Consider the following 25,911-nt stretch of genomic DNA (forward strand, 5'->3'; position numbering starts at 1 on the left):
TAATTTAGTGACCATTGCATTCTTCTCCACACATCATTGGTGTTCCACAGGCCCTGCCCCCTGTACCATCCCACACTTCCTTCCTAACATCCTACTACCCATCCCATTGCTTCTCCTCTCTGTTCTTCCCTTCTCTCTTGGCCCCCATTTCCCAAATATTCCCTCTGGCCTCCACTCCTACTCCACCCCTCACCGTGCCTAAATCTCCCATTCTCTAGCTGGCATTCTCCTGCCAATTGCCAATCAGGCTGCCCACCTACCTCCCACCCCATCCTCTCCAACCTTATCTATCCAATTCATCTCCCTTCATTTTACCTCACCATGAGTGTTGATATACCCTATACTAACATCACCAAGGCTGCCCTTCACAAATGTGTTTATTCTCTCTGTTACTTCCCAAGACTCTCAAATTCCAATGTGTCCAACAAACATATCAATGCTCAATTCCTACCCCCTTATTGTACTCCCCATCTACCGCCTGCTGAAATTCCACAGCCTCTTCTCCACTGTTCTTGACCTCTTCCTTGTCATACTCCCAGTGGATGATTCTGCTGTGATAATGGGTTGCCTCAGCCTCTCCAACATGTCTTTCGACCAATAAGCTCCAAATTGTCATATACATAACCATCCCACCCACTCCCAAATCAAATCTATTCATTTCATATTCCTATCTTGATCTCCTTTGCTCTCACAATTTAACCTTCCTCCTCTGATCACTCCCTCACTGACTTCACCATTTCTATTACCCCAGTATCCCACCCACCTAGTTTATCTATCACGAAACATAAAGTCAAACCTAATTCAATAGCCTGCTCAAGCAAAAAGGTCTTGCTTCAAGCTCTTCCTCCTCCACTTAGTTATTCCGTTCAACACAGCTTCATCGACTTCAACTCTGCAGTGTCATCTCACTTCAATGCTCACTAACATGCCCATTAATTCAGCAATCTGATGCATGCCGTCAGCCATGGATATCTCTAGATATAAAATGGTTGAGAAACAACATGCAATGCTATGTTGCTGCCTCAAAGATCACGCTACCTCTCCTCATTGCTTACAAAGAAGACTCTTTGCTTACATTGACCACAGCTCTTGACACTCCTAAATCCTCCCACACAAACAAAATAGTATTTCATCTCTATTCTCCCGCTCTCGTAAATTCTACAGGGCATGCTTTGTACAGTAAGCCCAAAAAACGATCAATAAAAAACAATCAAAGGAAAACGCCCTCAACACGCCCTTCCCAGATTACAGTTTTTATAGATGAGACCCACAAAACAGCCTTTCTTACAAATATCAAGTACATTTTAATCCAACATTTCCCATTGGCTAGTCCCTATACAAGAATCTAAACACAACCTATGCAACCCAAACCGATTGGTCTGTAACCTCTCCATAATCATTTGAATGGCGACCCCTAAGAATGGTATCATTGTGCAGTTAGCAAAAAATACTCATTTTTGATTGGAAAAGATAATTGATATTACTGTTGCTACAATGGCCTCGTCCCATTGGTCAGGACAATTTCAAGATGTGCATGCCCCCCGAGACGATCCAATCCTGAAGTGAGTGTGAACAGTGAAGTCAATACCCTGTGGCAACAAAATCTACAAATTACTACTTTCTCATGAGACCACACAACTTGGCAACCCGTCCGTGATTCTAAGACCTCGCAGTTGTACATTTGGCAACACCTCATGCGACTCATGTCTTGAAACATGTTGCTTTCCTAGCACACATCCGCCCATATAGGGAGGATAGCTCAGGGGCAACATACTCGCCTTGGAAGCAAGATGTCACGGAGCACCACAGGCTGGATCCCCGGGTCCGTGCTTAGAAACCTTTGGGTATTGAGCACGTTATAAATAACCTATCATATCATATCTCTGTCAGGAACCAGGGCGCTTCATAAGAATGCAGCAGGGGTACTGCTCTTGAGGACTAATTTTGCAGATTTATTTGCTCTATTCAGCTGCATTACCAATGGTCCTACCACTTCTCGATGGGGGCAGTATATCAACACCCTTGTTCAACATCCTAGCTAGGTCTTGCATCAGGGCCTTGTTCACACCAAAACGTGACCTTCACTGCCATTACGTTTATCTAATGTTGGGAGTATAGCATTACCTATCTCATGTCTGAAGCATCTAGGAACAGCTAAGTCTTGCAACAATAATCAATCTTTGTGTGGCGCTTCATCCTTCCACGAAGGCCTGGATCGCCAGAACACTTTCTGTGGAGAGAAGCAGGAATAAAGCCTAATTAAATGATCAGGACAGAAGCTCAGAAATAGTAAGCAGCCCCCTCTCCCCCCCACGTCACAAAAGATCCATGGTAGTCTAGTGGCATTGCTGGGCATGGATCGAGCACTCCTCCCCTGATCCGTGCCCAGCAATGCTTCTAAAATGGTGTCGTTGGAAAGGGGTGAGTTTCCCTATTCCAACAACACCTCCCTCAATCAGGACGGCACAATAGTGCCACAGGTCGAGGGAGAGAATGGTGGAAACTCACCGTTCATTTTCACTGCGGCAGCCGGAATGGCTGCTACTGAGAAAATTACTTTCAGTTTCATGTCCGCGCCCATTACTCGGGCCGATGTGAAACTGACAGAAATCCAACCACCGGGCCGTGTGGAAGAACCTCCTCCTCACAAAGCCTGGGGTTGGATTTCAGTTTTGTGTGATCCTTTGCAGGGATCGTACAAAACGGAGTGCCAAAAAAGACAAGCTATCTCGTTCTTGGCACTGTGTACGTAATGTGAAGGACGAGATAGCTCGTCCGTGGCACTACAGAGGTTAATGTCTTCTGTTAGACACAGGGCATCATCCAGAGTTGGGCTGTAGGCATTAAATGTGGCAGTAACAGTATTACCGCTGCATTTAAGGGCTGCTTTACCTCCAGCTTTTTTCTGGAAGTGAACATCCCATTTAGATGCCTGTTTTTGGCAAAATTACTGCTAGCTGTTTTAGCACACAGAATCTGCGCTGAAAATGCCCCATTTGGGTCCAATGGACCGAATGGGAATTTACTGTTAACGATGAAACCGTGATTGGGCGCTAATAGCGCAAGATAGGTTGGTGCTAACGCAATTACAGTTCGGCAGTAATACAGCTGGGATACCGCCCAACTCGTGATGAGGCCCACAGTGCAAAAGGGAAATCCCCTAAAAATACATACAACATTAAATGGGGCCAGACATCCAAGTACATGAATGATTACAATGCAATCATTGCCCTCTTGAAAAATAGACATACAATACATTGCAGTTGCAATATATGTCCTAGTCTTTCTCACCAAAGCTGAAAAGACAGAGCTAAAAGACCATTTTGATGGCATATCATCTGACAAAACCCAGTCACAAAAATTGGACAGCTTTGGTATAATAATTCTGTCGCATAGAGAATGCAGGTGGTATGAAGCTGCAGGCTGTTTAACAGGTACACCCTTATATGGGAAATCTTAAAACATTGGACCTCATTACAAGTCTGCCGGTCCGGACACAATGTTGCTGGTAAAACTGTACTGGCACCATTTACCGGATGGGCTAATTCCGACCTGCGATCCCGGAAACACCATCACCTCGAAGCCACCCTGGCGATGACAACACACCTGGAATTTGCATCGGTGGAAACAGCGCGACGACTTCCCAATGCACCCCCAGTCACTGACAATGCGTAACACCGTGCTCATTACGAGTAGCATGGACACGGAAACACTGCCCAAGAAATGGCAGAAACACCATGACCATCGTAGCAGTACTGCTGGCACCACAGGGATGGCGTTAAACAGTGGCAAGTGAGCTGAATTAGGCCACAAGTGCACAAAATGAGGCCAGCTGCACCACGTAGGCAACTGGGAGCCTACAAAAGGGCCACACCCACACACAGTCCACCTTCCAACACAACCATGCTGACTGCCGCTGTAGCAGCATTTGAGCTAGTGAACCTACAGGCAGCAGTGCACATTGTGGCAGCATTGGGGCAGAGGAGGAGGAGGAATAGGAGGCGGCGGCGCAGGTGGCAGATTGCAAACCCGGTACCCATACCAAACATAAATGTGCAGCCGGCATGACCCCGCAGGCAGCCTGCAATATCCTGCATCAGGGCCTCACTCTGGAACCTGACCCCAAGGCACATACATACACTATTCCGGCTTGACCATCCATCAATCATGTCCATCGTCACCCTAATCAAGGAGGACATCAGCAGCCACATTGCCATCCAGACAGCAATCCCCCCTACTGAAGGTTGTCTCTGTACTGCATTTCCTTGGAACTGGAACATATCAGCACACTGTTGGTGAGCTGCACGGGCTGTCACAGCCCTGTCTATCTAGAATACTTGACCAAGTACTGGATGCGCTGCTGACTCATGCGTCAGAGTACATCCCCCTACCCCGTACCCGTGCCCAGGTCATTGCCACCAAGTTGGCCTTCCATGCCATCACAGGCATGCCAAATTGCATAGGTGCATTAGACTGTACCTGCGTTGAGTTGACAGTTCCACATGCAATGGAGGCAGTGTACCACAATAGGAAACAATTCCACTCACTGATTGTCCAGATGGTATGTGATGCTGGACTAGTGATCACCCATTGCTGTGCAGTTTTCCCTGAGTCAACACATGACTCAATGGCCTTGCTGAATTCGACATTGCCACGCTACATGGAACGCAATGCAGGTCAAAGCACATGGCTATTGGGTAAGTACAACTGCCAATGTATGACCCCTGTGCACGGGGGAGTGGCAAAGGCACACCTTTCCCGTGCATTTGGATGTGCACAAATGCCAATGCATGACTCCTGTCCAATGGCCTGGACAGTCACCACACCCCACACATTGCAACGCTTCACATTCAAAATTGCCACAGTGTGCAAGTACCTACCCTGCTAATGCCCATGCACACCCGAGACATATTGTGGCACCACAAGCAAGGTCGACATGAGGATGTGAGTCCCTCACCTGCCCAATGCACCTGTGCTCCCAAAATGCACACGATGTGCGCTTACCCGCAGAGTGCATTGCTCACATATTCACAGTGACCAGTGTCTGACTGCTGCAGGTGTGTCCATCCCAGCACAATGCCATAGTCACCCACCACATATGAACTCATGGGCATTGACCTGTGTGCAACAAGTCGTTGTCCAATTCCAATGCACTAATCTGACCATCAATGACCCCTGCATGGTATTGTCCACCAAGTTTGATCATAAGATGTCCCATATAACAGATTCACAAACGGGCCATAATTGTAATGCATCTGATTCGGACAGTGAAACCATGAACACTAACATGTGCCCTTGCTTTCACTCCCATGCAGGTGATGCAGGATATGCACCCACACCGTAGCTGATGATGCCCATACGAAGGCCGAGGAACAGGCATGAGGAGGCCTACAACAGGGCACCCATACGCACACGTGGCATGATAGAGTGTAACTTTGGATTACTCAAGGCCAGGTTCCGCTGCTTGAGCCGATATGGAGGCTCATTGCTGTACAGACCAGTCAAGACGGGGAAAATAGTGCTTCTATGTGCCATGTTGCACAATGTGTGCATACACAGGAACATTCCACAGCTCCCGGACACAGAGGATGATGATGATGATTCTGACGACGGTGATGAGGATGACGATGCGGATGGGATGGGTGCACTCCCTGGCAGGGGTGCCCAGGATTGACAACAAGCACGGGCATCACTCATTTAGATTTCTTTTTTAAAGACTTCACATGCACATCATGTACTTCATGTTTTTGCACAACATTAAATGGTTTGAATACACATGAAATTAAGGATTTCCACTCATCACTTGCATTTCCAAAATAGTTTATTCACAACATAACAGGGGTGTGGGGAATTGGATGGAAAATAAGTATGGTGTGTTCACCCACCACCCCAATGTGCCCACCCCCCAACCAGGCCCCAACCGACTAATCCCACTAAGGACCACCACCATCTCCCCAACTTACCCACCCCCATACGACAGCCCCATTCCAACTGTGTGGATGACAGTCCAATTTTCATCACACTATTTGCAACCACGCTTGTGGGAGTATGTTTTCTTCCCAGAGGGTCCAGTCAGCCGGGAGGACAGCCTCCGCAGGCTACTTGCCACAGAACCTGAGGGGGTGCTGCTTGTAGATGGCACTGGTGGTGTTGCATCTGGCACATTGCCCATGAATGCCTGTTGGGCCACTTGCATTGACTCTGCTATGGTCGACATTACATTGTTCCCCTCCCTCACCCGTCGTGACAGGACCATGTTAGTGGTTGCAAATCTTCCTATTGCCCGAGACAGCCTACACACAGAGGTGGCAGTGCTCTCCCTCTGCATTCTAGCCTCCTCGTGCTGCAGCCTGGCCTCCTCACGTTGCAGCCCCGATTCCTGTAGTTGTTGCTCTACTAACTGCGTGAGGCTGGCCTGGTGTTGCTCAATGCGCAGGAGGTGGGCGCTGAGTTCAGCGATTGAGGGTGTGGGTGAGCGCATCGGGCTGTGGAGTCCTGTCGGACTGAATACTAAGTCCTGTAGGGGCGTGAAGTCTCCCCTGTCATCCTGATCCTGTGGTGCGTCAGCACACTGTTCCACTGGTGCACTATTGCCACTACATGCATCCTCCTCAGTATTATCTGGATGGACACTGATGGGTGCGGCAGATGTGGCAACATGCTGCCCTGGGTGTGCAGCAGGGATGGGGTGTCCATAGCCACCATTGGCGGTGCCAAAGGTTGTGTTGCAGAGGTGCTGGCAGTGGCACCCTGCGATGGATGAGTATGTCAGCTCCGTGTGGTAGTATGTGGTGTGGGCTGTTGTGCAGAATCACTGTCGGTTGAAGTGCCTGTGGAGAGATGCAGGGCATGCTGTTAGTTGTGTGGCAGGATGTGAATTGGTCCATCACATGCAACGCAACACTCATACTTTGTCTCTTGCATGTACACACATTTGACAGGTGATGCACTCAGGTGTGTGCATCTCAGCGTGCACTCAATTGCACGCTGTCTGCCCATCCTGGGGGGCATGTCTCATGTGCATGTGGTGTGTGATGTGGGTCATTGGTGGATGCGTTGGATCACTCTGGGCCTGGCAGGGGTGGGGGTCAACATTCACACTCATGGCTTTCAACTCTGTGTACTTACCAGCATTGCCAGGAGGGCTGACTCCGGTCTCTGCTTCACCTATGCCCTGGATCCTTTTGCGGTGCAGGACACTACTGCACCTCTCCTCCCATGTCTGGAGCTTCAGGGGTGATGCAGGCCCTCCACCTGTGCTAGTGCTGTGTTGGCTGTGTGCTGCAATTAGGTTGCGCACACACAGCTGGAGATCATCCCACCGCTTGTGGCAGTCTTTGACTGTGCGCACAGTCACACCAACTGCAGTGCACTTCTGTGCTGCTGCCACCTAAATCTCCTTGTGCCGCTGCTGAGTGCTGCGCCTTTGGTTGGCACTAAAAAGAATTGGGCATTTTCTACATTGTGCTCCGCCAGCACTGTCAATTCAGTATCGCTGAAGCATGGGTTCCGTTGGCAGGTGGCTGGGATGCGCAATGCCATCTTCCTTGTGGTGTGTAGCAAGTCCCAGTGGAAGTAAGCCCTCTGGTTGCAGAGGATGTCAGTGGATTGTGGTTTAAGTAATGGCTGCTGCTCTCTTTCTGGTTTTTCATGATCACAGTGTTTCCAGAACCGGTATTTCCGTATCCGTGACGGCGGAGATGTATATACCGCTGCCATGTTTCACGGTTCATCCATATCCCGGCGGTGTTTGCGTCCCAGCGGTGACACCGTTTCCGCAATGGTCTGGTGCGCGCAACCGACAACCCGTAATCCCACCTTATTTACTCATGTTTACGGACGCGGTAACGGTGTTACCGCCTTCATGGAAGTTACAGATTCCAGACTGGCAGACTTGCAATGAGGCCCATTATCTTGCTAAACCTTGGTCCAGCTTCTTCATGAAAAAGGGTACTAAAATCCAACCAAGAGATAAAAACAATAGCCACAAAGGATCCCAACAGCCAGGACATTTAAAAAAACAGTTTAATTGACACATAGTACCTAAACAGAAGTACTGCTTTGGGAAAGCCTGTACAACATAGCCCAATACTACTCCTACAAAAACAATATCATGCCAGATGAGACAACTGACAAATAGTCTGTCTAAACTTGTGAAGGTAGTCTAGTAAAACTTGCCGACCCCAGTCTAATTAATCATATAAAGGTATCATTTAAATCTGTGAAACATAGAGAACTTTATTACATGGCCCTACTACAACTTATCAAACCTAAGAGAAAAGAAGAAGAATTTTAGGTGACCATGACTCATTTGAACCTGATTTCGATACAAATGAAAGCAGTATAACAAATATCAATTTTAAACAATGCAAATAAACGTTGCACAATGAAAGCCAGCAAGAGAAAGAAGTTGAACTTCTACTAGATAAAGACACTCCTGAAGACATTCAACCTTCTCTTACAGGAAGCCAACAACCACTTGGGGAACCATTCATTCTAAATGGAGCAGAAATAGCCATGGCTGAGGTAAAAAATACCATGCATCAATCTAAACAATCTGAAGAAGAATTGTCGGTGCTCAAATCACAGCTAAATGATGAACAACTCACCATTTATCTAGAAGTCACTGAAGAAATTGAACATGGTTTTAAACATGAAAACTAAAACTTGTACCTGAAAATACTATAAACCTCTGCTCCTCTGTAAGTGGTGAAGATCGTTCTGGCAAAACGTTCTTAATTAAAATAATTGTAACTGTTGTAGCAGTGCCCACAAGTCTTGCTGCCCACAACATAGGTGATGTAACTTTACATCGACTACTTCTCCTCCCAGTAGAACATCAAAACAAATTAGAATACTACAAATTATCAGCAGAAGCTGCTATTGGAATAGGCAGAATTCTGAAACAAATGAAAGGCCTCCTGATTGATTTACTAAGCATGGTTTCCTACCTCATGCTGGCTTTAATTCATCTCAGAATGCAAGAAGTCCTGAAAACCGACTACGAAGAACTGTTTGGAGAAAAACACATTATTGCTTTTGGAGACCTCCTATAGTTAACACCAGTAAAAGGTCAACCGATTTTCAAAACATTACAACACAAACAATGCCGTAATACATTTGGCAGCATTGGAAATGTAAATCTCTGGCAACATTTCCGCTGCAGAGAACGAAATCAAAAATGTGTCAGTCTACAGATCTAACCTATGCTTACATTTTAAAAAGCATTAGAACTGGTCTGTCTACTAAAGATGCAGAATCCATCTGAAATACTAGAGTAATCCATGAGCTATATGGACTAAAGACATCTGCCCCTGATGTAATGGAACAGTTAAAATGTAAAATGCATGATGTTAATGCCAACACTTGCAAGCTGTAGCCAATTCAACGATACAATGTTGAAAAAAGAAATGCATCCCTAGTGCATATCAGCTCCACAGGCAAACTAGAAGTGCATGACAAGACACTCCCTATGTGCAAGCAAGCAACAGCATGACTAAATAGCTTAGAAAAATGTATCTCCAACACAGGTGGGTTCGAAAACTCTGTGGGCCTCATCACGAGTTGGCAGTATCCTGGCTGCAATACCACCCAGCTGTAATAGCGTTAGCGCCCACTGATCCAGTGGTATTACTGCCTGATCATGGATTGGGCGTTAACGGTAAATCCCCATTCCCCATTGGGTCCATTGGGGGCATTTTTGGTGCTAATAGCACACGCTAATACAGCCGAAAACAGGGCGCTAAATGGGATTTTCACCTCCAGAAAAAAAGCGGGAGGTTAAATAGCCCATTTAGCACCCAACAGCGGTAATACTGTTACTATAATACGTAATACTGGTAATACGGTAATGCTGCATTTAAGGGCTACAGCCCAACAAGTGATGAGACCCTGTGTCTAAACTGCAGAGTATTTCTAAAATGTAACCTTGATGTAGAACACAGTTTAGTCAATGGACCAATTGGTACAGTTGATTCCATACATATCCACATGACAACAACATTCAGTTTGTCAACATCCACTTTGACAAACTTGCAGAAGTTAAAAGAACAGGCCGCACAATAGCATGTTTCCTTCTTTTCAAAGACGTGTATACACAGAGAACAATTCTCTCTATCGCTTGCATATGCTGTCACTATTCACAAATCCAAGGTCTAAGTCTTAATCACGCACTCATTGACTTTGGCAGCAGAGTCTTCAAAGAAGGTATGAGTTAGGTAGCACTTTCACATCTCTGCACACTCAATGGTCTATTCCTAGTTAACTTTGATTCAAACAAGGTCAATGCTGACATGCCTTGCATCCTAGAATACAACAGAATATGTGCACTTCACACACCCTCTAGAGATGTACACTGAACCTAAAAAACAAAACCTTTAAAAAGAAAACTAATAAAAACAGAAACCATACCATATTTCCCTGCAATACCACTAAAAAAACAAACTAAGAACACCTGCTGCTAAATCAAATAATACAAGTACAACACTCTCTAATCCAAAAACAACTGCATATCCATCAAAAGACAAAGAGACAAATATCTTGTCCCAATAAACAACTGAAGGCTCATCAAAGGATACAGAGGCACAACTCTCTGGTCCATTCAAATTCAGCAGCACAACTGAAGTTGTTGAGGAAAAGCCAAGTTCCCCCACCTCAACCACCTCACCCATATTGCCTATATGTTGGGAGCCTGAATGCAAAAACCGTGCAGTACCAGTGGGAATACCAATACCTCGGAGAATCCTGGAGGCAAGGTTCCCATTTAGAAAACTGTACCTGCATACAAGAAAATATGATGGCCATTTGAATGAAATCGAACAAGAAGCAGTTGAAATGAATGGCAAAGACGAATGGTGACATCATACAGAGCTGAGCTGACGTGCATCGAAAAGATGCAGAGACTAGAGAATGAAGATATTCTATAAGGCATCAAGAAAGTATCAAGTATAAGTGACAAGTTGGAAGCAAGGTGAAGATGCAAAAAGAAATACAAGCAGACGAAGTAATCCTGAGGCTAACTTATTAATGAATAAATTGCAGCAAGCGCCAACGTGTGTATATATATATATATATATATGAACAAGTGAAGGGTGGATGTTTCCACTACGTATTGTAGCAGTGCTGGCCTCATTTAAAGTGTGTTGCAGCAAACAAAAATTGAAATAACAAAGTGACTCTCGGAAAGGCGAGGTTGGATGAGCTATGAAGCCAAGTCAAGAAGACAAGTTCTTATCAGGCTGAAGTTAACTAACGTTGGATACAAATCGTGGGAAAGAACAAAACTCCTGTTAAAAAAAACATGAACAAACGAAGAAGACGTCAGTGGTCTATTAAAAAATAAATATTTTAAAGACAGTGAAAGCTCAAAATCATGGTCTTCAGTCACGTGGAAGGATGAAGTTGGACGAGCAAGATGCTCACAACCTATGCATGAGGACAGAGCGTGCCTTCACTCCCCTGAATTCTCCACAGTACAGAACAAACACAAGGCCGAGCTTCAAAGCCTAATTGACGAAACAGACCACTGAGGTGATGATGGATTGATATACTAATTGGTGGGAAGCTATGGTTCAAATGAGCTCACCAGCACCTGAAAGGCCAGCTTGCATGCTGCTAGACCTGGGTGGAAAAGTACTGACAAAGGTTAGAGTGCCAACCAATTGTAGGGGACCGCATAATTAAGGGTTGTATAGTTTGTGTGGCCAATGGGACGTCAAATATTTTGTGACGTTCATAAATGGTCATTTTAGAGGGAGGGCTTAGTTGCCTCACCTGATGATAAGTAACCAATCACATGTTCATACATTTTTGGGTAGATGGGTAGATGTTCACTAAAAGCCTATCACAGTTACTTGTAGGTTTTTGTAGTTTGCCACGTAGCATGAAGTTAGTAGTAACGTAGGTCAACGTCAATGATGACGAGTTTTTGATATATAAACTCTGTTTTTTATGAAAGTAGTTGAGAAAGAGGATCTAGCGAATTCGTTGTTCTCCCTGTTTTAGATAATTGATAACAAAACAGTTATCCTTTTTGCCAACTACCTGAGTCGTTTTGATTATTGATGTATAAAAACTGCATCCACATCCATCTCCAGGGTAATTGCTACTCATCTTAAAGGGCTGAGTTATTCAGTTCACTTGCTAGCGGAGAGGATGGTTTAAAAAATCCATCGACATAAGTAAACTTTGGAGTCTTGGCAATTTTGCACGACCTCTGCCATTCAGCTAACAGGACGTGAAGCTCCCCGTAGATAGTGGTTTAGTTTAAATTGCTAAAATCTTGCAAGTAGGGTGTGACGGGTCCATCCGGTTTCAGACTGAATCCCCTACCGCGTTCTATGAGAAGCTGAATGAACTGGAAGTTGAAGAGGTGGTAAAAGAGGCATACGATCCCGAGAGTCGGAAGACCAATATGCGAATGGTGAGTAAAAACTGAGCAAGGTGGCAAAACTGTGTATGGGAAATGGGTGACAAGAAGTGATAATGGAAAGAAGTGTAAAGGAGGGAGGTGGGGTAAACATAACTTGAAAATAAAAGTGTTAAATATTGAGTAGAAATTGACTTGTGAGAGGCCAAGCAATTAAGAGGTATTGTGAGGAGAATGCCACTATAATAGAATATGCCCTGTCCCTGCATTTTAAAATAAGTAACAGAAGAATCTGAACCTAAAATCCCGTAGTGGATGACGTGAAAGACGAGTTCGGTTAAAGATGTAACTTAAAGAGGTTGATTTAAACTCTGTAGGGATATTGATTTAGAGGGCAAGATGAGTCTTAGAGAAATGATCATAAGAGATAAGAGATATATATGACCGGTCGAGTATGTCTGTTTGTCTGTTTTGTTTTATGTATTTATGTGTTGGTGATGACGTAATAGTCAAAAGTGATTGATGAAAAAAGGAGAAATATGAGGTTGAAAAATGTAATTGTTTGTACAAATTTAAGTTGATGGTGTTTTTTAGCAAGACTAAAGTAAAAAACGTGATTTAAAAGGATTGGACCCTGTGATGATTGGTGCACGCTCATATTATATTGTTTTTATGAAACTTATTTTTTCCAAATCTGTGACAAAAGCAAACGAGTATTGATGGTCAAGAGTGACGATACAGAAATGGAGGATGTTACTCCATTTGTGCTCCTCTGCAAGCAATTGCCAAATCATGCACCTAAGCTTAGACATTATAGTGCAGAATGGGTTAAGGGAACCGCAGACAAAATGTTTATGCTGTGGCCACAAGGAGGGTCACTATCGAAGGTAGTCCTGCAGCATATGATGAAATATTTGCATGCAGCATATATGGGAAAAAAGCTAGACAAGCGACTAGCGAGCTCAGAGCTTTGGATAATGTACCAGGTGGAAAGAGAACAGTTGCCTCCTATAGATTGGATCCTTAATATATGCAAAGAGGGGGGTGAGGAGCCTTCTGCTCCCCCTGCCCCACTTGATATAAATGGCAAAAACAAGAAAGACGATTGGTTGTACTCATTGAGGGAGCTTAAGGCAGCAACAGGGTATAGCAACCCGCCATATGAGTCGCCTGCCCAAAGCAATGACGAGGGCTCGGAGAAAAATACTGAGAAAGATGTAATCCCTAAGGTCCCGAGGGACAAGGAGAGATGCGACAAGGAGAGAAGTGATCGAGCAAGCACATCTTTAGATGTAGGAGTATAAATAAAGAGATGGAAGGGAGAAAGAGATAAAGCTGATGAGTTAGTACTTCTACAGAACAAATGGGTGAGTGGACAGATTTTGTTCAAACTCGATGGTAAAGGCATCGAGGATGTAAGACAAAGAGAAGATAAAGATGGGCAAGATAAAAAGGATAGAGAAAGGGAGAAACGACTGAAAGAAGAAGAAGCAAAAAGGAAAGATAGACGAAGACGGGAGAAGTTATATCAAGATGAACAATTGAAGAAGCAGGAAAGAGTAGAGGAACAAAGAAAACGAGATAACAGACAAAGGGCAATCGATGAGCAGGAAAGGTTAGAAAGAAAAAGAAGAGAAGAGGAGGAACAGAAGTTAAGGGATAACAGAATACAAAGACAAAAGGATGAAGAGATACAAAGGGCAAACGAAAGAAGGGATATTAAGAAAAAAGAGGAAGACAGGGTGAGGGAGGGAGCAAGAAAGCGTATAGAGCTTGATGATGACATAGAATGAAAAAGAAGGCAAAGAGCACGCAACCTCGATCGCTTGGAGAAGGAGGTAAGGAATCCTAATCCAGAAGTAGCATGGAAAGACATAGAGGAGTTCTTCCCGGAATATGAGTCATTACCAGGCCCATCTAGAGTAAATCTAGAGGATGAGTTTGACTCTAGGAGCATTGTGGAAGCGATTGATAAAGTTTATCATGACATGAGAGCCCAGAAAGAATTAAAAGGGAAGGGAAAAAACGATTGGCTCGAGAGTACACAGTTGTACGATTCAGAGGGAGCCTCATGTAGCACGAGACCCAAGGAGTTGTCTTTAGATAGACTGACTCTACACAGAGATGAAGACGAGAGAAATTATACGAGTTGGGCACAGTAAATGTCAGACGAAGATAGAGACACCTTCCGTGGAGAAGAGCGAGGTGACGTATGTGATCTTGAGAGTTGTTTTACAATGGATAAGGAAGTGAGATGGTCCGATTTAGATGTACCTATACCTCGGGTGTCAAAATCATTATCGCAGTCGGACCAACCTAAAGTGCAACGCCATGGTGAGTGGGGGGAGTTGCCAACTTATGTGAGCAGATTAAGGTCACTGCCAGGAAGAAGGCAGTGCAGAAATTCTGTCTTTGCCTTGAATAGACAGACTATGGGAGATGAGAGTGAGTTTGGGGTTTCAGAGTTTCCCTTGCCAGAGAAAGGGGGAACTAGGCCACAGTATATACCTTGGCCCAGATGGAGAGGGATAATTTAAGATGTAAACTTCTGAGTTTAACTTCTGGCACTGGGAAATGGATACATGAATTAGAAAAGATGACAGGAGGAAATACATTGGCTATAGGGGACATTAAGGGTCTCCTGATTCCCATCCTTGGAGAGAGAGCTGATGACATTTGGTCCAGAGCAGGGTGTGCTTGTGTTACTACAGTTAAAACTGCTCATGACAGCGCACCGTTCCACAACTGCAGAGCAGCAGTCTAGAAAGCTCTAAGAGTACCGTATCCAGAAAGGTCTGATATGGGAGCTATAATGACAAAAAAGATGCAGGAAGGGGAAGACCCGCTTGTTCACAATCAGACTTTACGAGAGCAAAGGGCCTTGGAGACACATAAGGCTTGGGGGAAATCTATACCTGTGTTCTATCATATATTATGCCAGGGGCTGCCAGATCTAGCACAGAAGCAGCCCAAGAAGTTAGTGGGTATGGAGGCAAAACCATGGTTAGAAATTTGTCATCGCACATTATTGCATACTCTTGCGACAAAAGAATCACAAAAAAGATGATATAAGGAAAGGTGAAGAGGCAAAGTTAGTGCAAAGGAAGTTATCTAAGTATGCTATTGAAGGGGTGATGATAATTAGTGGAGATGGATCGAATTCACAGCAGGTAACAAACATGCTGCAGATGAATAATCAAAGAGAGTTTGATCAGGGTTATAATGGATTTGCTTCACGAGGAAGAGGAGGATTTCGAGGTAGAAATGTTTAATATGATCAAGGGAATTGGCAGAACAATCAGGGACACTTTCAGAGCAATCAAGGTAAGTTTCAAAATATGCAAAATGACAATCAAGATATGCAGGATGGGCAGAATAGGAAATGTCTGCCTCCTATATGTTGGGCATATGGAATGACAGGGCATTTAGCTTGTGTGTGTAGAAGTCAAGGGTTTGTGCAGAATGGTCAATTTTCAAGAGGGAGGATTCAAACCTGCCTGCGTATTCACAGCAGAGTGGAGATGGGTTTGCTCAGAGTTAAACAGTGCAACAGGCACAAGTGCCGAGAATGCAGCAAGGTTTTCAAACGCAGCAAGCAGCAGTGAACCCACCGCAAGGACAGTCGCACCATTCAACAATGCAGATAAAGCAAAGCACAAGTACGGGGCAGTTAATGACTCCTAGGATAGGGGGTGGCACTATAGAGGGAGGGAATCCTTTTACAGGTACATGAATCAGGCTGTATGCACAATAGGACAGCTCACTAGGAGACTTGATGTTTTCAATACTATCCGTGACGCCAAATCCTCACGAGGAAGCGAGGGTAGACGTCAGTATAGGAGGCAAACATTTTTCATTTTTAGTAGACACGGGTGCAAAACGCTTGTGTATAAAAGAAGGAAAATGATCAATGTCTGGCAATACCATGAAAATTCAAGGTTTCACAGGAGCTACAAGCAGAGTTCCTTTTACTGAAGAATTATCAGTCTCTATAGGAGAATGTGACATGTTTGTGCTATTCCTGTATTCAAGGCAGACACCTGTCAATATATTAGGTAATGATTTGATGACTAAGTTGAATATGACAATCTCATTTAGTGATGAATGTATATTGTGTTCAACACCAGGAATGCATTATTTAAACATGGGTAAATTTATTATGGTGTTTGCAGGACAAGTATTGTATTCCTAAAGTGTTCCCCGGAGATGCGGTCCTAATCCGCAACTTTACAAGGAAAAAGTGGAACGAGCCCCACTTCAAATGTGCTTTTATCATAGAGGACGTCATGCTGTCTGCAGTCAAAGTCCAGGGCAGATGTGCTTGGACTTTTCTGGGAGACGTAAAGATCTATGCTGGAGAGACCTCTTCACCCAGCACCCTTCAGAATCAAGCATTGAGGAAGAGCCTCAGCATGTGCAGACTAGGTCTATGACGAGGGAGAAGGACGCAGAAGCTGTCGAGTAAAGATAAAGAGTTTATTGGACTGTGGCTTATTTCGAACACTCTTTTCAGTCATTCGGAAAAGAATCAAGAGAAGATATTTATTCTTGAGCCATAGGAGTTTGTGACATTGGACTGAGGCACGCTTAAGCCTTGATAAGAAGAAAAATGTGCCAGATCTTGATTTTGTTTCAACAACTGGAAGAGGGTACAGTACCCTGATTCATTTCTCACTGAGTTGCTGTTTGGATTTGTCCATGGTGGTACCCAATGACAACGTTTCACGGATCATATTTGAAGTTTTTCTTTTTGTGTTGCGCACATATCTTGCAATTGTGGGGAGAACTACTAGCGTTCACGTTTTCCTGCAAGATCCTAAAAATGGTCCGATCATTAGGAGATTGCTCAAAGCGATTATCGAGCAAGTTCTGCAGCTTCCCGAATACAGTGTGGAAAGTAAAAATGCCTCTATCACTGGTAACACGCACAGACTGGTCAGTCTCGTTTTTTACTACTTGATTGAAGAATGCCCACAGCTTCATAATAGACACACAGATGTCCGCACTTTCCCAAGGGACCCGAGAAATAATACAGCATTGAATGAGATTTTGAGAGACATTATACTTATTCCGAGAGAACTCTGAGATCGGAATGATGCTTTCCTTCGAGGGACAGATTGAGGGACTACTGGCTAAAAATAACTCTTGTCTCATCCTGAAAGGAAATCATCATGTCGTCTGTTGAAAGGCTGATTTGTGGGATTCACTGGGAATTCGTGTTCATCGTCCAGTAATCAGTCAGCTGATCAAAGAAGTTTATCAAGTTAGATCAGCATTTTCCAGAAACAGTACATAATGTTGCCATATGAAAGTTATATTTTTTTTCTTCCTTGGACAATAAAAATGGGCAGCATTAGTAGCAATATCATCATGCCTGAGAGACGTCCACATTGTATTAAAAATTAATGCTGCACGTTCTCATACCTCTGTGTTATTTATGCTTGCATTCTGTTCATAATAATACTGCTTTCACTCACTGTGTGTACATCCTATTACATAGATGTACATGGAGCAAAGACTGATGAGAATCTTCCTAAGCAGAAGGATGGTATAAATGTGGCAACTACTGGGCAAACAAGACCCTATGTAGTTATCCCTGTTACAAGGAATGATGAAGAATCACCTAGGTCTGAGGTAAATGTTACTGACAGTCATTCACATTCAAATGTCTTAGAGATTATGTTTGGACACCAGAAACAGGCTTTACAAGGGAGACAAAAGAAATGGGTGTTTAAAGGTGAACCTACTCATTTAATGCATGCAAATACACCTAGTCCACTGACGAGTGTTCCTGTGATTGGTCCAGTTAGAAGAAACTATGTTGACATACTTCATGAAATGATTGTAGAAGGTCACAAGAGAATAATGAGACCTAAGAGAGATACCAGGGAGCATGACTTTGAGCTAAATGGTTACTTTGATAGTACAGCACATTTGGGAAACAACATATGGTATCTAACATATGAGGGAAGTAGGAAGAAGAACCTCAAAGGAGGAATGCTTTGTATGTGCACTCCTGCCTTATAGTATGGGGAAGTCTAAGATCTTCATAGCTATTGAAATAGATGTCCAGCATTGTCTTTCCCACATAGCACTTTGCTGAACAAGAGGCCAGTTTATGGGCCGAGATGCCTATCTCAAATGGGCAACTGAATAGACAGATCCAGATGAAGATGATTATGTGATTATGTTCAAGACTCTAAGACAAGGAACATAGAACACACCATGAATCATGTGATCAGGTATGAGAAGCCTGGAATAAAAAGAGTTGGAATCAGATGGGAAGTAAACAAAAGACTGGAGAGTCCAGGAAAATCTGCAGAAGATATTCATAGATGGAAGAACAAAGGCCAAATGTAGATCTGCAGATCAGTACTGTCACCAGATGGATTGGAAGAAGGAGTGGTGATCTGCAGAGCCTGGGTGGTCATTGGTTGTTATAAACCGGCCATTGACATAGTACAAAATGGCTGCAAGCCACAATGGACAAGACTTGCTAAACTACTGACCTGAGTTGAAGACAGGGGAGGAACCTTGCAGATAGTGCCTTTGCAGAGAGCAAAGTTGTGCTTCAAAAATAATGGCACACGAAAAGTTGGAGAAAATCAGAACTGTGGTTGAATCTTTGATGTACCAGGAATGATACTTGGAACAGCAGTATTGGGCTTGTGGATCCAGAGCATATATGAGGCTACCCAAGGATTGGGGAGGACAATGCTCATTAGTGAATGTTCATGTTCCAGCATTGGTCATTCCGAAAAATGACTTAAACCCTGATATTTTTCCAAAGACAGATACTCACCTGAGAAAAAAGAGATCTGTGGAGCTGATAAGAAGAATGAAGAGAGATAACTATTTCTCAGCAAAATCTATAGAATCTTTTCACCCTATTCCGTATGAACAAGACTATTTAGCCAGACAGCTTTGGTGTTTTCATTGATCTTCATGCCGAGTGTCCAGGTTGGAGCAAATACCAAATGGCTGCAGATTACAAGATGGGAATTGCTACAGACAATCAATACAACCATAACGGGATTCAATGCAATCAGAGAAGAGATGAGAGCCATACGACTGATGACTCTCCAGAACAGATATGTCTTGGACATGATCACAGCAATGGAGGAGGTGTTTGTGCAAAAATCGAGAATCATGTTGGACATTCAAACCTTTTCATCATGACGATAATGGAACCTTGAAGGAGGCCATAGGTATGCTGACAAAGCTCCATGGCCAGATGATCGATGAAGTAGAAGACATTTCTAAAGACAGCTGGTTTGGATCACTCTTCTCTTGGGTTCCACAATGGATGGCAAACATTTTTAAGTTCCTTGGAGCTCTGATACTAATGATATTGCTTGGATTCTGTGTGATCAAAATAATAATCTCGCAATGCAATAAAAAACACAGCCAAAAAATCCATAGGGATGAAGATCATGATCGATGTTGAACCAGGATGGAAGGCAAAAGACTTGACAAGATTAAGAAATTAGAGACTTTGTGAAGGTCAGTATCCATGCACCTGAGGGGACGAAGTTCCTGTATCCAAATAATCATAAGAAGTATGTGGGAAGGTGGATCTATTGCAGTCCAAGTGGAAAGTGCAGGCTCATGATATGGAACAAAGATGAGCATGTGAAATCAGGAGGATGCCTGAGGGATTCATAAAGATATGGGTCTCAAGGAAGCTCTTCTTTGAACCAGGATGTCTGGATGTGAAGGATGATGAAAGAGTGGTCGATAAATCGTCCAGAGGGGGGAGTGTAGAGGAGGAGCCAAGTATTCCCACCTCAAACACCTCACCCATATTGACTATATGTTGGGAGCCCAAATGCGAAAAACCGTGCAGTGCCAGTGGGAATACCAATACCTAGGAGAATCCTGGAGGCAAGGTTCCCATTGAGCAAACCATACCTGCATATAAGAAAATATGATGGCCATTTGAATGAAATCCCAGAAGAAGCAGAGCAAATGAATGGCAAAGACGAATGGTGATGTCATACAGAGCTGAGCTGACGTGCATAGAAAAGATGCAGAGACTAGAGAATGCATATATTCTATAAGGCATCAAGAAAGTATCAAGGATAACTGACAACTTGGGAGCAAGTTGAAGAAGCTTAAGCCATAAAATGGATGAAGATATCAAGTCAGTTTACACGTGTACAGATGCAAGAGAAACGCAAGCAGACAAAGTAATCCTGAGGCTAGCTTAATAGTGAATAAATTGTGGCAAGCGGGAATGTATATATATATATATGTATATATATGTATATATATGTAATTGAACAAGTGAAGGATGAATGTTTCCACTACGTATTGTAGCAGTGCTGGAATCTAGAAAGAAGGCCTCATTTCTAGTGTGTCGCAGCTAACAGAAATTGAAATAACAAAGTTAATCTTGAAAAAGGTGAGGTTGGATGAGACATGAAGCCAAGTCAAGAAGCTAAGGTCTTATCAGTCTGAAGTTAACTAACATTGGATACAAATCGTGAGAAAGAACAAAACACCTGTTCAAAAGACATGAACAAACAAGGAAGAAGTCAGAGGTCTATTAAAAAATAATATTGTAAAGACAGTGAAAGCTCAAAATCATGATCTTCAGTCATGTGGAAGGATGAAGTTGGATGAGCAAGATGCTCACACCTACACATGAGGGCAAAGCGTGCCTTCACTCTCCTGAATTCTCCACATTACAGAACAAACTCAAGGCCGAGCTTCAAAGCCTAACTGACTAAACAGACCACCGAGGTGATGATGGATTGATATGCTAATTGGTGGCAAGCTATGGTTAAGACAAGCTCATTAGCACCTCAAAGGACAGCCTGCATACTGCTAGACGTGGGTGGAAAAGTACTGACGATGGTTAGAGTGCCAATCAATTGTAGGGGACTGTGTAATTAAGGGTCCTATCATTTGTGTTGCCAATGGGACGTTGAATATTTAGTGACATTCATAAGTGGTCATTTTAAAGGGAGGGCTCAGTTGCCTCACCTGATGATAAGTAACCAATCACATATTCATACTTTTTAGGGTAGTATAGATGTATATTTAGATGTTCACTAAAAGCCTATCATAGTTACTCGCAGGTTTTTAAACTTTGCCACGTAGGATGACGTTGATAGGAATGTAGGTCAACATCAATGATAACGAGTTTTTGATATATAATCTCCGTTTTTTAAGAAACTAGTTGAGTAAGAGAATCAAGCAAATTTGTTGATGTTCATTGTACTCCCTTTGTTAGATAATTGATAATAAAACAGTTATCCTTTTTGACAAATACCTGAGTCATTTTGATTATTGATGTATGAATAAAATCTGCATCCCCATCCATCTACAGGATAATTGCTACTCCTCTTAAAGGGCTGAGGTTATTCAATTCAAAGTAAATTGCTGTTCAAATGTAGCAATCAATATTCTCTTCCGATTGCCACCAATTATTTACAACATTTACTTAAACAGCTCAGACCAGTTGTGCTTGCAAATGCTCACCCGTCATAGAAATGCCACAAATAATCCTGCTAGCACCTACAGTGTCTCAGTTATAAAGCAAGAATGTACTTAGTGCAAGTACTAGAAACCAAAAACATCCCTATAAATTAAATCTTTCAGATTTCATACACGTGAAAACATGCTTTTTTCACAAGAACACATCCCTAATGAAAAACTTGTCTACATCATACCAATTTTTATTTTTATTATTGTATTTGATTCATCATAGTAACTTTACAATTTACAAATTCATTGTTACGCTCACCTGGTATCCACAGGGACGTCATCCAGCCGGGTTACTCACTGGTATGCTTCTCATCTTTGGCCTGATGTGGTCTGCGGGGAAGGTTCTGCTTGAAAATACAGGAGGACTGTGTTCAAGACTGACCGACTGGGGTAGGTATCCTCCCTCCACCCCCGTATGATTTCAGTCCCTCTGGTGCCCTCTCCTCACCTTGTTGTAGAATTAGGCATGCTCTCCATCCTGCCTTCTTTGCAGGGGCGCGTTGTCTTTCATGGGCGAGTGCGGTCCAGTTACTTCACTGACGCCGGCCCGTTTGATATTGTTCATGTAGGTCTTATTGCTGTTCTTTAGTTTTGTTGCTATCCTGCATGCCTTTCTTTGTTCAAAATATCTCTTTTTCCCCTCTAGGTATGCGGAGCTTCAGCGCGGTGAACTGGCTTGGTTGAGCCACGCTGGTAAATGATGGCGCATTAAGAGCGCTATGATGCGGTAAGGAAGCGCTATGCGCAGCGCTGCGAAGTCTTGCCTTTGCTAACCTGTGTTTTCCTTCCTTGTAGGTCGCAGTGTTCTTCAGCGCGAGTGAAATGTCCAGAGTGGTGCCAGCCGAGAGGCGACCAGCCAGATAAGCCTTTTGAGCAGTTCGTAATTTGTAAATATCTCTACTGCTTTCTTTAATGTTGCCTCTATCTTCCTCTTTCAGGTCGTTCTGTCCGGGAGGTGTGCAGATTCGAGGAAGCTGTTCTCAGTAGCTGCAAGTATTTAAAGATGAAGACTGCAGGTAAGATGCTGCTGCTAATGATGTTCCTTTTGTCTCCTTGCAGGTTCTGCTTCTGTGAGGTTCGAGGGAATAGCTGGACACAGTGAGCATCACGCTGCAAGCTGCAAAGTAACGCGAAGCGTGTTGTCTTGCTCAGGTGTGGTTTAAATAGCCCCAACAAAATAGTCCAGGTAAAGTAGTCCCCAGGCTACCACACCCAAAACACTAGACCGCATAGCTTGGTTATTAGGAACCAAGCTATGTGGATGCCTCCATGTTGGCTGACAATAAAATAAAGTAGTTCCCAAGCACATTGTTTTTCATGATGTATGAGTCTGGCGCCATAGACGCCAGGACTGGCCCCGTGAGGACTTTTGAAGAGGATGCCAGGCTCTAGAGGCCCGAGTCCTGACTCCACCTGGCCAATGGGTTTGCCAGAGGGGGTTTTGCGCGAGGGTTGTGACATTCATATAAAATGATAGAAAATTGAATTTCTCGTTTTAAAACTTGCTAATTCATACACAAATTTACAGAATTGGAAGAAAATTTGATTAAAACAAATAAAGCACTATAGTAAAATCAGAAATTCAAATCATTAAGAGCTTTCATACGTAGAGCTGTCACTTCAAGAAAGTTTGGTACACGGATGAGTAAATTAATACTATTCCCCCACATACATCTATTCCATAGTGTAAGCCTCGAAAGCTCCGTGCCAGAATGCCAGTGGCTCCCAAAATACTTAATTCTAATCTCCTCGAAATATCCACAGTACATCACCAAATGTTTTAGAGATTCAACTGTTCCAACAGTATACCAAAAACGACATTGCATACCTGGGTTCCCAAACGTATCCTTATTCCCAATCCTACTACCAATTCGGTCATGTGTACAAAACTGATTGAGTCGAAAGCGCATATATAAATTGCTTGCAACCGAACACGGAAATTTGATAGATATATCAGGGCAAATCACCCATTTTTCTTCTAAATACTGCTTATTCTTTATAGGCTTTATAATTACCTATGCTATCTGATTGCAAGCACCAGGTCAACAATTCGAATTTGCGCTTATTGGAAGGTAAACATAATATGAGATCCTCCTTAGATATATTTGTCACTTCTAGAATAAGATCCGTTTTCTTTGCAAATTTGGATATATCAGGTAGAGATCTTAGATCAATCATTTTGTTCAAATCTACATAAAGAGAATTTCTGTGGGGGCTCACCATTTTCCTGTAATTATTTAGTTGCCTCCAATTCCGTTTGGCAGAAAGAGGTAGTAATCCGAGTTTGTGCCAAATTATGTCGCTGGGAATAGATTTCGCTAAACCCAATTCCTTTTTCCACAGTTTACCTTGAAACATATCCAACATTTCATCCATCTCTGCAGTGCATAAATCAAGTATATATAAAATGCATGGTTCAATTTTTAACAAGTAAAATTGGATAATAGGGATTAAAAAAAGGTACAATATTTCCTGTATAAAATACACATTTGTGAAGTCAAAGGTTTTATCTTTTTCCTGAGCAGCTTTTTCCACCGCATTTTGGAATTCTGGTCGGTAAGTGTGTCATGATCTCTGCTTCCAAAAGGTCAGGGTTTTCCCAACTCCCTTGGAAGCAGATTCATAACCCAGGTTCCGAGTGCCAACCAGTCCCAATTGGGACCTTTTGGACCCAGTCCTGGCGCCAGTGGCACCAGGCTCATAAATATGCCCAGTCCCAGCGCTGGAAGCGCCGGGCTCATAATGCTTGGGTGGACTTACCTGCAGCAGACCATGCTGCTTACTTGCCTGCCAGTTGAGCCTCTGATCCTCTTCTGTTTGGAACTACTTTTCCTGTTGGGTGGGGCAGGAGCCACTCCCTAGGTTCAGAACACTGGAACTCTTCTGGAAAGCAGGAACTCTTTTCTTACCTAGGCGTGGCTGTGGAAGGAGACACCTAAGCACTACAGGAAGCTATTTAAACCACACCCGATGGATGAATCTTGCTTTGCGTTATTCTGCATCCTCTGCAGCAGAACACTCATCGTGTCTTCTGCATCTGATCCTGGGCCTAAGGAAAAAGACTTACCATCCTGAATCCAGTCTTCAGCAACACCTATAAAGACAAGAAAGAACAGGTTAGCATTACGGTCTTCAGTGACAGCTCTTCACTTACCCAGGCCATCGGCTGTCACCAACGCCTCGCGCTGCATTCTGAAAGACAAAGGCTTACCTACTCTTCGTGCGCTCCGGAGGTCTTCACACTGCATTCCGGCATCTGAAAGACAAAAACTTACCAACTCTTTGCACGCTCCGGAGGCCTTCGGCGCTGCATCCCGCATCTGAAAGACAAAACAAGGTGCGTTTAAAGACATTGGGGAACTTTAATACTCACGTGCCATTACTCCTTTCCACATCTAAACCAGTGGGTATTCCGGCACCCTGCAGCCGCTCCGAACTTGTACCTGCAAAATAAAAAGACAATTAGAGCGCATCATGAAGCAGGCAACAAGCGCTTACTTACGTGCTTCCAGGCGCTTCTATTCATCACACGGGCTCTATCTTCAACTCTCTTCAGCCCGTCATCCACCATCGCCGGAACCCTGCAAAAGAAGAGACATCATTACTAAAGACTTTAAAGACATTAGAATTACTCGAAACTTACCGTTCGTGCAGTAAACGACAGACAGCAATCCTCTGAAGTCAAGAGGCCTGCTCCCCTTATCCAGTGAAGAAACTGGTAACAGCACCCTGCCCCGAGGCAGATGGAGAGCACGGCGTTCACTTACCTAAGGTGAGAGCGTTAACCTTCGGGGTTCTACAGGAGAAGAGAAAGGGAAGAAGAGAGAGACATTCAATAACCCAGTTCATTAATCCCATATTTTCTATCTGCAGACATCTTACCCTTCGAGTCAAACATACAGTGCACAGAGGTCCAGCCCAAAGAGCCAGCTGTGTGTTACTCATCACCTTTGAAGATACGGTATACGCCCAGTCAAGACCGGCGCCTCTACGGGAATCAGGTGAGCGTTACAGAACGCAAAGCCTACCACAAAACTCCCGTCCAGGCGCTA

The sequence above is a fragment of the Ambystoma mexicanum genome, chromosome 11 (genome assembly GCF_040938575.1).
Source record: "Ambystoma mexicanum isolate Mex_15411 chromosome 11, UKY_AmexF1_1, whole genome shotgun sequence".
In the NCBI taxonomy this organism is placed as follows: domain Eukaryota; kingdom Metazoa; phylum Chordata; class Amphibia; order Caudata; family Ambystomatidae; genus Ambystoma; species Ambystoma mexicanum.